The 11,594-nt window shown below is 49.6% G+C and overlaps 1 long non-coding RNA gene across 5 annotated transcripts; it reads right to left on the bottom strand.

The window, feature by feature from the left end:
• Positions 1 to 526: 526 nt before the first annotated feature.
• LOC122154512 lies at positions 527 to 11,136 on the bottom strand. Of its 5 annotated transcripts, XR_006166447.1 has the most exons (7): positions 10,955 to 11,136; positions 9,877 to 10,097; positions 6,167 to 6,279; positions 4,497 to 4,649; positions 3,015 to 3,305; positions 1,808 to 2,029; positions 527 to 1,480 (listed from the first exon to the last, which is right to left on the bottom strand). It is a non-coding gene; the product is annotated as an uncharacterized LOC122154512 (long non-coding RNA). The 5 variants fall into 5 exon arrangements; XR_006166446.1 differs by lacking the exon at positions 3,015 to 3,305 and having other exon boundaries at positions 10,955 to 11,133; XR_006166448.1 differs by lacking the exons at positions 3,015 to 3,305; positions 4,497 to 4,649 and having other exon boundaries at positions 9,877 to 10,112; positions 10,955 to 11,131.
• Between the last annotated feature and the right edge of the window lie 458 nt (positions 11,137 to 11,594).

Genomic DNA, 11,594 nt, shown 5'->3' with positions numbered 1-11,594 from the left:
TCTCCTGGCGGGACAGCATTGCATGCTGGGATATGTGGTCCGCTAGCATAGACGAGTTTCGTGAGGGGGCGAGCCCCAAATGGCGTTTGTGGGTTGTGTCGCGCTGACAGAGAAGGGGGGTCTCAGGCTCACCCCAGGTCCTGCCACACATCACCAGAGTGGCTGTGGGCCAGCCCTGTCCCACCTCAGTCTGTGCTGCCTGTGCCTCGGGCCCTTTTTGAGGGAATACTGCGATACTATCGCAGCATCGCCGCTGCGACCCAAAACCTCACCTCGCCGCAAGATGTTCTCTGGGAGTCACAAAGCAAGGCGGCATTGCTCTGCTGGTCCGTGGGGTTTCTGTCCGTTAGAAATCACGTCACGCCGAGGATCACGAACCGTAACCCAACGTAAAGACCGTGGGGTTAGATGATGGCTGGGTCTGGCTTCGCAGAGCAACCTCTGATACGCCGCCGTCAACACACTTTGCAGTTTGCTTAATGAAGGCGGTTCATTAATAGAGCTCAACAGTAATAATCGGAGACAGTTGGAACAATATTACAATTTATTCCCATTAGACGGCTCGGCTGCTCAACCGCAGCTACTGATCTCAGAGACCGAGAATGAAACTATAATGCGAAGATGCAAAAAAAGAAATCTCATTTAAATGGTCATTTAAAAGCCCTTGCAGCTGCTATTTTAGATCAAAACAAAGATTCTCTCTGTGTTATTTTGAAAGGCCAGATTTCAGCAAGGACGGGGGGAAAAAAAAAAGAAAACAAAACAGCAAACCAACAAATTCAGAATTGTAATCCTTTGGGCCTTCAACATCGAATGAGATTTTATGGCATAAATAAATAAAGAACACATTTCCAAGTGGTTTTGAGATAAGATCTTAGAAGGTAGCTCTTCTTGCCCAGAAGAATTGCACTCAATATCTATCATTTCATGCCTGCTTGACCTGAGGAATATCTTGTCAAGGCAGAGAGAAAACAAATATTAAATTGGTATTTAAGTAACACTGGGATTAAAGTCCATGTTCTTAAGAGCATCCCAAGTGAGCATGAGAGTTAAGAAGATGTCTTAGAGTTAAAAAAAAAAAAAAAGAAAGAAAAAATAACAGCAGGTCAGATCAAACAGGGTGGCAAAAGCTTTAAACAACATTTTTTTGTGCATAGCAGCAGAAAGTAGCAGCTCCTGGGTATGCCACGCTTGCAGCTCAGCCCCACAGCCCCGTGTTGTGGTGGGGTTCTTGTTGGAAGAGGGGAGGACCTGCTGTCAGCCCGCACAGTTGGTTCTTGCACTTGTGGACTTGAGGATCCAATTACAGGATGAAACCGGGCTTTGAACTTCTTGTGGTATTTTCCAGCCGGGGCCTCAGCAAACCGCACCAACGTCTTCTGAAACCGAGTACTTTGCAATGGAGGTAAATATAATCCCCGCTTTACAGCTGGGCATGATGAGCCGCAAGTGGAGGGTGATGTTTTTTCTGTTGAGTCACCTGGAATACGATTTAAATAAGTGGGATGAAACCTGCCAGATGTGCATACTGCTGGGGATAGCAGGTGTCACCCAAATCCAGCCCTTCCTCCTGCATCTTCTCCTCTGATATTAGTTATCATTGGTCTCTCTGTTATATGTAAAATTAAATAGTAAATCTTGTGGGGAAAGGATTGCAGACCAGCTTTTCATTTGATAGAAAGAGGGGCCAGCATGTTTTAAGTGCCATATACATGGACAATAACAAGTGAAAGCATCCAATTCTTGCAAGCTTTGCTTCAGTTTTCTACTTGGGATGAAGAATTTATTTTAAAATCTGAAAACTCACCCTTTCAACCTTTCTTCCATTCTAATTGCCAAAGAGAAACCAGATTCGCACGTGATCGTTGCTACGTTCTGCAAACTTCTCTGAAGACGGAGACATCCTCGGAGGCCAAAGAACCATCCTCAGCTTCAACGTCGGGTTTTATCGGGGCTCTGGGAAGGCGATGACTTCTCATGGCTCTGCAGTCTTGCCTCTGGACATTTCCTTTATGCGAGCCCCTGCCTCCTGCAATGAATTACAGTAATGCAACTTATCTTGCACCGGGCACAAGCTACCTCAGTGTAATTACCCCACTGTGAATTCCTCGGCAAGCCCTTTCCCTGGCTCAGAGTTTCACAATCTGTGGGAAGCATCTCCCTGGAGGGGCACAGCTTGGAGGGAGGATATTGTTTCCATTCACAGCACTGGAACATGCTAATTATTCTGGGAGGAAAGGGGGGGTGGGGTGGGGGGGGTGGCAGCTTTCACTTGGGAGGGACAGGCTGGGCAAATAGTTTGTGAAACGCCAACTTAACCCCATCTTGTAGGGAATTGTCTGCAGCTCTTTTCCCCCTTCCTAGTTACTGTAATGAGGGCCTGACTTCCCAGATTAGCTCTGGCTATTTAAATGCTAATTTAATTAACAAAACATCCGGGGGGGGGGGGGGGGGGGGGGGGAAGCATTACTTGTCCCTCCCATTCATTTATCGAATTTCTGAATGCAACACTATTTTCATCAGGTTGAGGAGCTACAGTTATTGCTACACCCACCTGGTCATAGCAGGGATTAAAGCAGTGATGTGGAGGAGAGAAAAAGAGGGCCTCCGTCTCATTTTTTTATAAGCAACTGAATTTCATTGGTTTTGTTTAGAAGTAACCAAGTCAAAACAGTTTAATGTGTCCCACATAACTGGGATGGCTGGGGTGTGTGTATCACCAGGACCCAAGGGAAGAAGATGGCTTTTGTTTTTAGTTTAGGTGAAGGTATGAATGGTTTGGATCTCGGATCTTCTAGATAGAACTGTATCTCAGGGCAAGCCAGAAAACATGACAGTCTTTTGGAAGTCTTCTTCCAGTCCATAACAAGTAACAAATCAATTGTATTTTAAATATTTTTTTTCATTTGTTAGACTGCGTATCAAAAGAGACGCATCAATTATGAATTTGCAGTAGACCTACTTTCTGCCCATAAATCATTCAGGTGTTGGAAAACTAAAACAGAGGATCTTACTAGTGTTTAGTTAGTTGTATGCAAACTCTTAAGGGGTCCACTTCTGCAAGAAGCTGAGCACCAACTGGGACAGTCCCAGTCAGAGACTGGGAGGCATTCAGGGCAGCCAGCAGCACTTTAGCATCTTCAGTGATCAGGTTCTCAGCACAAAAATATTTTGCGAAACAGTTTAAAAACAAGACCTGTTGCTGTTTTGCATTTTTCATAGATTGTTGTTTTGGCCAGTCCCAGGAGTAAAGAGTTTTATTCTGGTACGATAAGTTTGCCTTCAGGTTTATCTTGCTTTTCAGTCTGGAGATACAAATATATAAATGTAGTAGAAATTATAGGTACGTAGAAGCGAAAACAGAAGATAGATTTGTTATAAATTTCTTTCAACTATAATCAAGAAAGCAAGCACCAAGGGAAATTGGTATTAAGAACAGGTCAAGAAATCTGGATAAAAGAGAAATTCAATTTATCCAAATCAGTTGTCAAAACTCTGCTTGATATCAAAATGTTGTCTGCTTTTTGTTTTTTGTTGTTTGTTTGTTTTTTTTTTTTTTTTTAAAAGGAATTGCTGAAATTTCTCAGCCAACACTTTGCGCAAATGTACAGGTTTGGGAGACTCACATTCATTTTAGCAAGGCACTTTCTGTGCTCCATTATTTTAATAGGAACTTCCTATAATCAAAGGATTGATTGTTCCCTGGGTCATTCGTGACTCTGAATTTCACTGATCCTGGCATGAACTTTTGAAGGTATTTGAGTGTGGCCTCCTAGTCTCAGTGTGAAAAGTATTCACGGCCAAATAAATGAACTCTCGAAGTCTTCTTGCGGCACTAGATTATAACAGATTAAAACCCGAACCACACTTTTTATAGACAGCCCCCTCTTTTTAAAAGTTATTCCAGAGTTCAAAGTCCTGGTCATAAATCTCATGGCATTATAGGACATGTATTACCCAGAGGAAAGCACAAATCAATAGCCAGACCCCGATGTCTCCATAAACCCCATATGTGCCCTGTTTATAGCAGTGAAATTTCTTACACTTTGGCTGGGGTGCTTCTCCCATACAGTGGGATTTCAGTACAAATTCATACTTCTGGCAGCAACGCAAGGCCAGGCAATATTAGCAAATTTTGTGCTGGTAGGATGAGGTTCCTGATGAGTATTTTCTCATTGACTAAAAATTTCTATTATTCTTATCAGCTGTTCAGTTTGCTGATACAGAGTGTTTCAGAGCAACTGGTTTTACCAGCCGTGTTACATTTTCTTTGAGAGGTTCTTTCCTCAGGTAAAGACTCCACACTGGATTTCCTTTGTTTGAAAGGAAAATAGATTTTCTGTCTTTGGAGAAAATGGAGAATCTCTGAAGAACTTGAAAAATACAAAATTAGCGGGAGAGCGTTTCTAGCAGTTGTAAGACAAGTTTGTAGTTCTATAAAAGCAAAAATCCCAACACAATGGCAATTACGGGTACTCTGATGAACGCATATTTACCGAGCTGTGTAATGTTTCCCGCGTTTATCTCCTAGTACTTCTGAGATACATGAATGGTCAGGGCTGAACTGCCTTGACTTCAAAGGTTGGAATATTTTACAGCTTCATCTGCTGAATCATGTTGGTTTTGCTCCACTTCTGCAGAGGCGCCGCCTGCAAAAGCCACATTTTTTTGCTTTTCTGCCCATCCACACCTTGTCTCTTCTTCACCTTCCCTCTTCCCCAGAAGCTGTACAGCTTCAGAGCATGTCCTGGTAATCCAGACACCGACAGACACTGGCCAAGATCCTAATCCAAACCCAGATCTAAATTATCCAGCTGCATTTACACTAATAATAATAATAATAATAATAAAAAAACCCTAATGTGTTTTGCCTATGTTTAGCAAATAACACCGCAGGCTAAATTGCCAGCTCCAGATACCCCCAGATTTAACGAGTTGGTAATTTGATGTTGAAACTTGGGAAATTTTGATAAATGGGGATGCTGCTGTCAGTGCCGGGAGCTGTAGAATTTATGGATGAAATGGGATTTTATCAGCGACGACCAAAAATTCCTTTCTGACTCTATAGGCAAGAGTGACGCCCGGTGGCTACGGAGCAAAATAAAATCAGGTCTAATTGTAATGGTCCCCTTTCCTGTCCTTCCTTATTTATTGATTTTCCCCTGCTGCTTTTAAGGAAAGAGCTGGGGACAAGCAAGGACTTCTACCCGCCCTCGCAGCATGAGCACCCATTGCCTGGTGGCACCCATTCCCCTGGACCAGCTCCTTTGGGGTGAAAGTGGGAGAGCAAAGGGGTGCTGGCAACTCTCCCATGGCTCCTAAAATGCTGCAGCCAAGCATGGAGACACAGATGTGGTCCTGGCACCCTGAATTTGGGCAGAGGATTTCCACTGATCTTGCCACAACCCTTATGTGGCCCTTCCCAGGGTTTGTCTACGCTCAGGGCTTGCGCTCGTTAGGACACGAGATGGGATTTCTTTTATCCATATTTCAGCTAAAATGGCAGCAAACTCATTAGCACGGGTTATCAGAGAGAAGTAAATACCGGGGGCCTCCTTTTTGCTTTGTGCCTACTACGTAGTGCTTATCATACAGTAAAGATTATGTGACAAAAAGAATGAAACAGCATTTTGACTACTACTGTCTACGTAACCCTAAACCCTAATACCTTCAGCTAAGCGGTTATTGATGGGTATTATGAATGGTTAACTACCTGAAGGAAAGTGTTCAAAAAAAAAAAAAAAGGAGTAATCTTTGCCGAAGGGCTAAAAATGTACTTTATTTGGACTTTAATTTGGACTTACTAGAAATGAAAATGGAAATGCCCAGGTAATTACCTCACTCACTGAGCTGTGGCTTTAATAAATGTCAAGTGTTGGGAGTGTACTGCTAAAAGCTGGTGTCATGGGCCTCTGCTGGAAACGTGCCCATTGAACAAACAAACCAGTTTGGCTCCTAAATCAAAAGTCCCCGTGGTATTTCTGTATGGGTGAGCATTGACATTAGATGTTCCCTAAGGTACCTATCCATATCTCAATGTGTTATAAAGAGGGAACTCAAGCTGAGGTCTGGGTCTGCTTACTGGGAAAATGAAGCCCAGCTCTGATACTTAGACCTTGCTTCTGTCTCTGCTTCCAGACCTCCACTTCACTGGTGTACATGATACCTGGATTTAGGAGCTCACTGGTGCGGTTTCCAATTGAAAACATGGAGCGGGGAAGGATTGTTGAAGGGACAGATTGAGGTACTCTGGTCCTTCACTCATGGATGCCTGCAAAACTAAGAAAACACAAAAATATTTTCTCTTAAAATTTGGGAATACCTCTCCCGATTGCGAATAACTGGGATGGGAAGGAGCATCGGGTTTGTGCCGGTAAGTTTTCTGAGTTTTCAGAAAGGCAAAGAACCACGTTATTACGAGTGAAGAGCATGAAGGAGAGCTTGTTGCACAGCACAAGGCCATCGCAACCAGAGAAGCAAGGAGCAGTGTGTAGCTGCCAGAAATACCAAGCCACCTCTTCCAACACCCCTCAGCTCAAAGGCCCATCTCTTTGCAGAGACATCCTCTTGCCCAGAGCTGCATTGTACAGCATACGGCCTCCCGCTTGCCTTGAGGAGATGTCTCTTAAGAGGCTCTTCCACAGTCAGCTTCACAGCCACACTGTTGCTCCTAATATTCATCACATGCGGGATCAAAAAATTACGTCTGCAGAAAGTTGCTCCAGAACAAAAATGTCATTCAATCATAGAGTGGTTTGGGTTGGAAGGGACCTCAGAGATCACCCAGTCCCAACCCCCCTGCCCCGGGCAGGGCCCCCTTCCCCCAGCCCAGGGGGCTCCCAGCCCCGTCCAACCTGGCCTTGAACCCTTCCAGGGAGGGGGCAGCCACAGCTGCTCTGGGCAACTTGTGCCAGCGCCTCACTGCCCTCACAGTAAAGAATTTCTTCCTTACATCTAATCGAAATCTACCCCCTTTCAGTTTAAAACTGTTGCTCCTTGTCCTCTTGCAACAGACCCTATTAAAATGTCTCTCTGCATCTTTCTTATAAGCCCCCTTTAAGTACTGAAAGGCGGCAATAAGGTCTCCCCAAGAGCTTTCCCTTCTCCAGGCTGAACCACCCCAAACCTTTCATCATGGGAAAGGTGTTTAATCCCTCTGATTATTTCTGTGGCCTCCTCTGGCCCTGCTCAAGCAGGTCAGTGTCCTTCTGATGTCAGGGGCCCCAGGCTGGCCCCAGCACTGCAGGGGGGTCTCCCCAGAGCGCAGCAGAGGGGGAGAATCCCCTCCCTGGCCCTGCTGCCCCCCCTGCTCTGGCTGCAGCCCAGAACACGGGTGGCTTTCTGGGCTGCGAGCAGACATTGCCGGGTCATGTCCAGCTTTTCATCCACCAGTACTCCCAAGTCCTTCTCTGTGGGGCTGCTCTCAATCCACTCATCCCCCAGCCTGTATTGTTACTGGGGATTGCCCTGACCCATGTGCAGGACCTTGCATTTGGCCTTGTTGATCTCCAAGAGGTTCACATGGGCCCACTTCTTAAGCTTGTCCAGGTCCCTCTGGAAGGCATGCCTTCCCTCAGGTGAGGCAACTGCACCACTCAGTTTGGTGTCATTCACTAATTTGATGAGGGTGCACTCAATCCCACTGTCTATGTCATTGGTGAAGACATGAAATAGTACTGGTCCCAGTACAAACCCTTTAGGGACACCACTCCTTACTGGTTTCCCCCTGGACATTGAGCCATTGACCATAACTCTTAACTCAACTCTTTTGTTAACCCTTTCCCTCTGCATGAAGAGCAGTCAAAGCTACTGGGGGCGGGACAGAACACGGGGAGCCCCAACATTCCTTGCCAGGCAACACTCAAACAGAATCCACAGGACAGAAGTGACCATGGCACTGCCAGCTCTGCAGCACACACTGTGCGGCCCTGGGGCTCCTCCGATGGCCCAGCTACTGCAGCCATTCCTCTTCCCCAAAACCTTCTACACCAGAGGTGAGGACTAACCCTGACCCCGACAGCCCCGGGACTCGCTCTGGGGAAATTCAGAGCCCTTTCTCCGTTGCGCCTCTCCCTTCTCCTTCTCAGTCCCCTCATGCGCCCTCCTGTCCCGGCTTGGGATGTGATCACCAGTGAGTGCTCATGTCTCTCTGTCAGGATCAACCTGCCCAGTAAATATAATTTATAGATAATTCCCCAATCTCTTGGAGCCATCTCTCCCATTTCACCACCACATGGACAATCGTCCCTGCCACAAGCTCCCCACTCACCCGGCACAGAGCAGGGGGATGTCTGTGCTCAGGGCTGGCTCAGGGGGTGCCCCAGGAGATTCCTCCAGGTCCTCACCCCTGCACATCTCCCTCTCACCTCTGCAGGTCTGCAGATGGCTCCAAGCAGCAGCTGCTTCAACCCCCATGTCTCCCACTCGGAGTGGACGAGCACCAACCTGCCTCCAGCTGCCACCTTTGTCACCGGCCACAGCGTTGCTTCCCGGCCAGGCGCTGCCCTGTGGGGACCCCCGGGCTGCGGCTCCCCCCGGCCTGGGCAGAGCAATGGGCCCCCCAGAGCCAAGCTGAGCTGTCCTGCCCCACAACTGTCAGGGCAGAGCAGCGGCCTCAGCCCGTCCAGTGCTGCCACCGTCCCTCCGCAGCCACCACCACGTCGAGGGACAGTACACGCACCATGGCCTGTCCAGCAGAGCCAACCGCTGGCGGCACCCCCAGGCAGTGGCAGCCACCCAGGCAACAATATCCCCATGGTTAAGGACATCCTCCCAGGTGTTGACATCTCCCTGGCGAGTGATGTCCCCATGGATGAGGACATCCTCCCAGGTGTTGACATCTCCCTGGCGAGTGATGTCCCCATGGATGAGGACATCCTCCCAGGATGTGACATCTCCCTGGCGAGTGATGTCCCCATGGATGAGGACATCCTCCCAGGTGTTGACATCTCCCTGGCGAGTGATGTCCCCATGGATGAGGACATCCTCCCAGGATGTGACATCTCCCTGGCGAGTGATGTCCCCATGGATGAGGACATCCTCCCAGGATGTGACATCTCCCTGGCGAGTGATGTCCCCATGGATGAGGGCACCCCCCTGGGTGGTAACATCTCCCCCAGCCACTCTGCTGCCCTCCACGTCCAAGCCATCAGGGACCCCGGGGTGATTCCAGCCGGTGACGTTGTGCTGCCTGAGGTGGTGCTGCTGGAAGAGGCTATGAGGCACTTGGATTGCTCCCTGGGGGCAAGGGGGGGATCAGCCGGGACGATTCCAGCAGCGTCCCCGTGCCCGTGGACACCGGTGGCACTAGTGGCTCCATCCCCCAGCGCAGGATCAGCTCGCTGTGGCTGCCCGAGAAGATGCTCCCCAATGACTCGTGTCCCCAAGGCCTCCAAAGCCACCCTGAGCAGGGAGCACTTAACTCCCATCAGGATGAGGGCTGAGGATCCACGGCAGGACGTGGGGACAGACCTGCCACCCCCTCAGGGCAGTGTGTCCCGGCACGACACCAGCCGGGAGAAGCGAGGGGAGAAGTGAGGGGAGAAGCGAGCGGAGAAGCGAGCGGGAGAAGCGAGCGGAGAAGCGAGGGGAGAAGCGAGCGGAGAAGCGAGGGGAGAAGCGAGCGGAGAAGCGAGCGGAGAAGCGAGGGGAGAAGCGAGCGGAGAAGCGAGCGGAGAAGCGGCAAAATGGCTCCCGGCCAGAAAATGGCGGCAAGCGCAAGGCCCCTGCAGCCAGTGCTGGGGCGGGGGGTGGGACTGGGCCTGTTGCGGGGAACGGGTGGGTTTGGGGAGGGGGGAGGGTGTGTTGACGATGTAGTAGCTTTGGTAGTGCGTGTTTTGTTCTCAGTTTTTCCATTAAAAGCCATTTATCCAGAACCTGTCCGTGCCTCACTGACGTCCTCCAGGCAGGTGACATCCGTAGCTCTTCCCTCGTCCTCTAATGCCGTCACTCCATCATGGAAGGCCGCTGGATTAGTCGGGCACGATTTGCCCTCGGCGAAGCCACGCTGGCTGTCTCTAAAGCGGCTGCTGAGCTGTTGTCATTCCATTTTCTAGCTCTGCAGTCACCAGTTGTGAGGCATTCATGACTCTCGGCCGCTATGAATTTACAAACTGGCAAAAATGAGCTCTCTAAAGTAGAAACATCCTTCCCAGTAAACTGCCCTGGCATTTTATCGGAATCTGTTTTAGTTTTCCTGCTCTGTGCTGAAATCCTGTAAATTCTTCACCATTGCTTCTGCCACTGTTAGTGCTACTGGTCCCCAGAAATGTTCCAGCTCCCTCTTGCCTGAAATCGCTTTTGAATTCACTCCCTGCTGTAACATCGCAAACCGATTTGCCGCACACTCTATCTCCTACAACATTTCTTAAGTAAGCACCTTACAACTGGCCTTTTTTGACATGCCAAGCTAATAGCTACTGTTTCATTTTGCATTTCTCATAGTACCAGGGAATGTGAAATACTATTTTTAATATATTGCTGCCTATCCTCACTTTCTGCATTAGTTTCACAGATTTTCAGTATACTTCTTTCACTATTTCTTTTCGTCACCAGATTTTCTGCAGAATAGCCCTCTGCCAAAGTTTGTTGCCTTACAGTGATTTTTGTCTTTGCCCTTTGCTACATAGAAGCCAGCACAAATAAGGGAAAAACTGACTATACAAGAGAGTGTGAAAATACCTTACGTCTAAATGACAAAACTAAGATCTTCATAAAGATTAATTAATAAATAAATATACCTATACACACTTCCCCCCCACCCCCCCCCGACACATACACCTATAAACACGCCCCCGCGACGGGTCACGCGCACCTCGACACCCACACCTGCCCCTACAGACACCCATGAGGACCGGCACCCCCCGGCCTCCCGCCCCGCTCTGCCCCTCGGGCCCGCTCCCCTCACACCAGCGCCGGGGAGCGGGGGAGTGTCACTGAGGGAGGAAAGTCTCACCTCGCCGGTTCGTGGGGCGGACGCGCACCGCCACCTTCACTTTGGAGTCCCCCATCGCGCTGCTCCAACCTCCTCCCCGGCTCCTTCGTCCCTCCTCGGCTTCCGTTTACGGAGGGACAACCGGCGGGGCGGGGAGGAGGGCGGAGCGGGGCGGGAGGGGGTGTCAAACCGGGGGGAGGGGGGGGGCGGAGGAAGGGAGGCACCGTGTGTGACCGACGTCCGGCTGGACTACAGATCCCAGCGTGCAGCGCCGCCCACCCCGCCGCTCCGGGGAGGCGGGCAGCGAGGCGCGATGCCCGCTGGGAGTTGTAGTCCTTTCCGCGCCCGTCTCCTGGCGGGACAGCATTGCATGCTGGGATATGTGGTCCGCTAGCATAGACGAGTTTCGTGAGGGGGCGAGCCCCAAATGGCGTTTGTGGGTTGTGTCGCGCTGACAGAGAAGGGGGGTCTCAGGCTCACCCCAGGTCCTGCCACACATCACCAGAGTGGCTGTGGGCCAGCCCTGTCCCACCTCAGTCTGTGCTGCCTGTGCCTCGGGCCCTTTTTGAGGGAATACTGCCGATACTATCGCAGCATCGCCGCTGCGACCCAAAACCTCACCTCGCCGCAAGATGTTCTCTGGGAGTCACAAAGCAAGGCG

This window comes from Tyto alba, unplaced genomic scaffold, assembly GCF_018691265.1.
Source record: "Tyto alba isolate M040663 unplaced genomic scaffold, T.alba_DEE_v4.0 Super-Scaffold_40, whole genome shotgun sequence".
Taxonomy (NCBI): Eukaryota; Metazoa; Chordata; class Aves; order Strigiformes; family Tytonidae; genus Tyto; species Tyto alba.
This window is presented reverse-complemented; position numbering and strand designations above follow the sequence as displayed.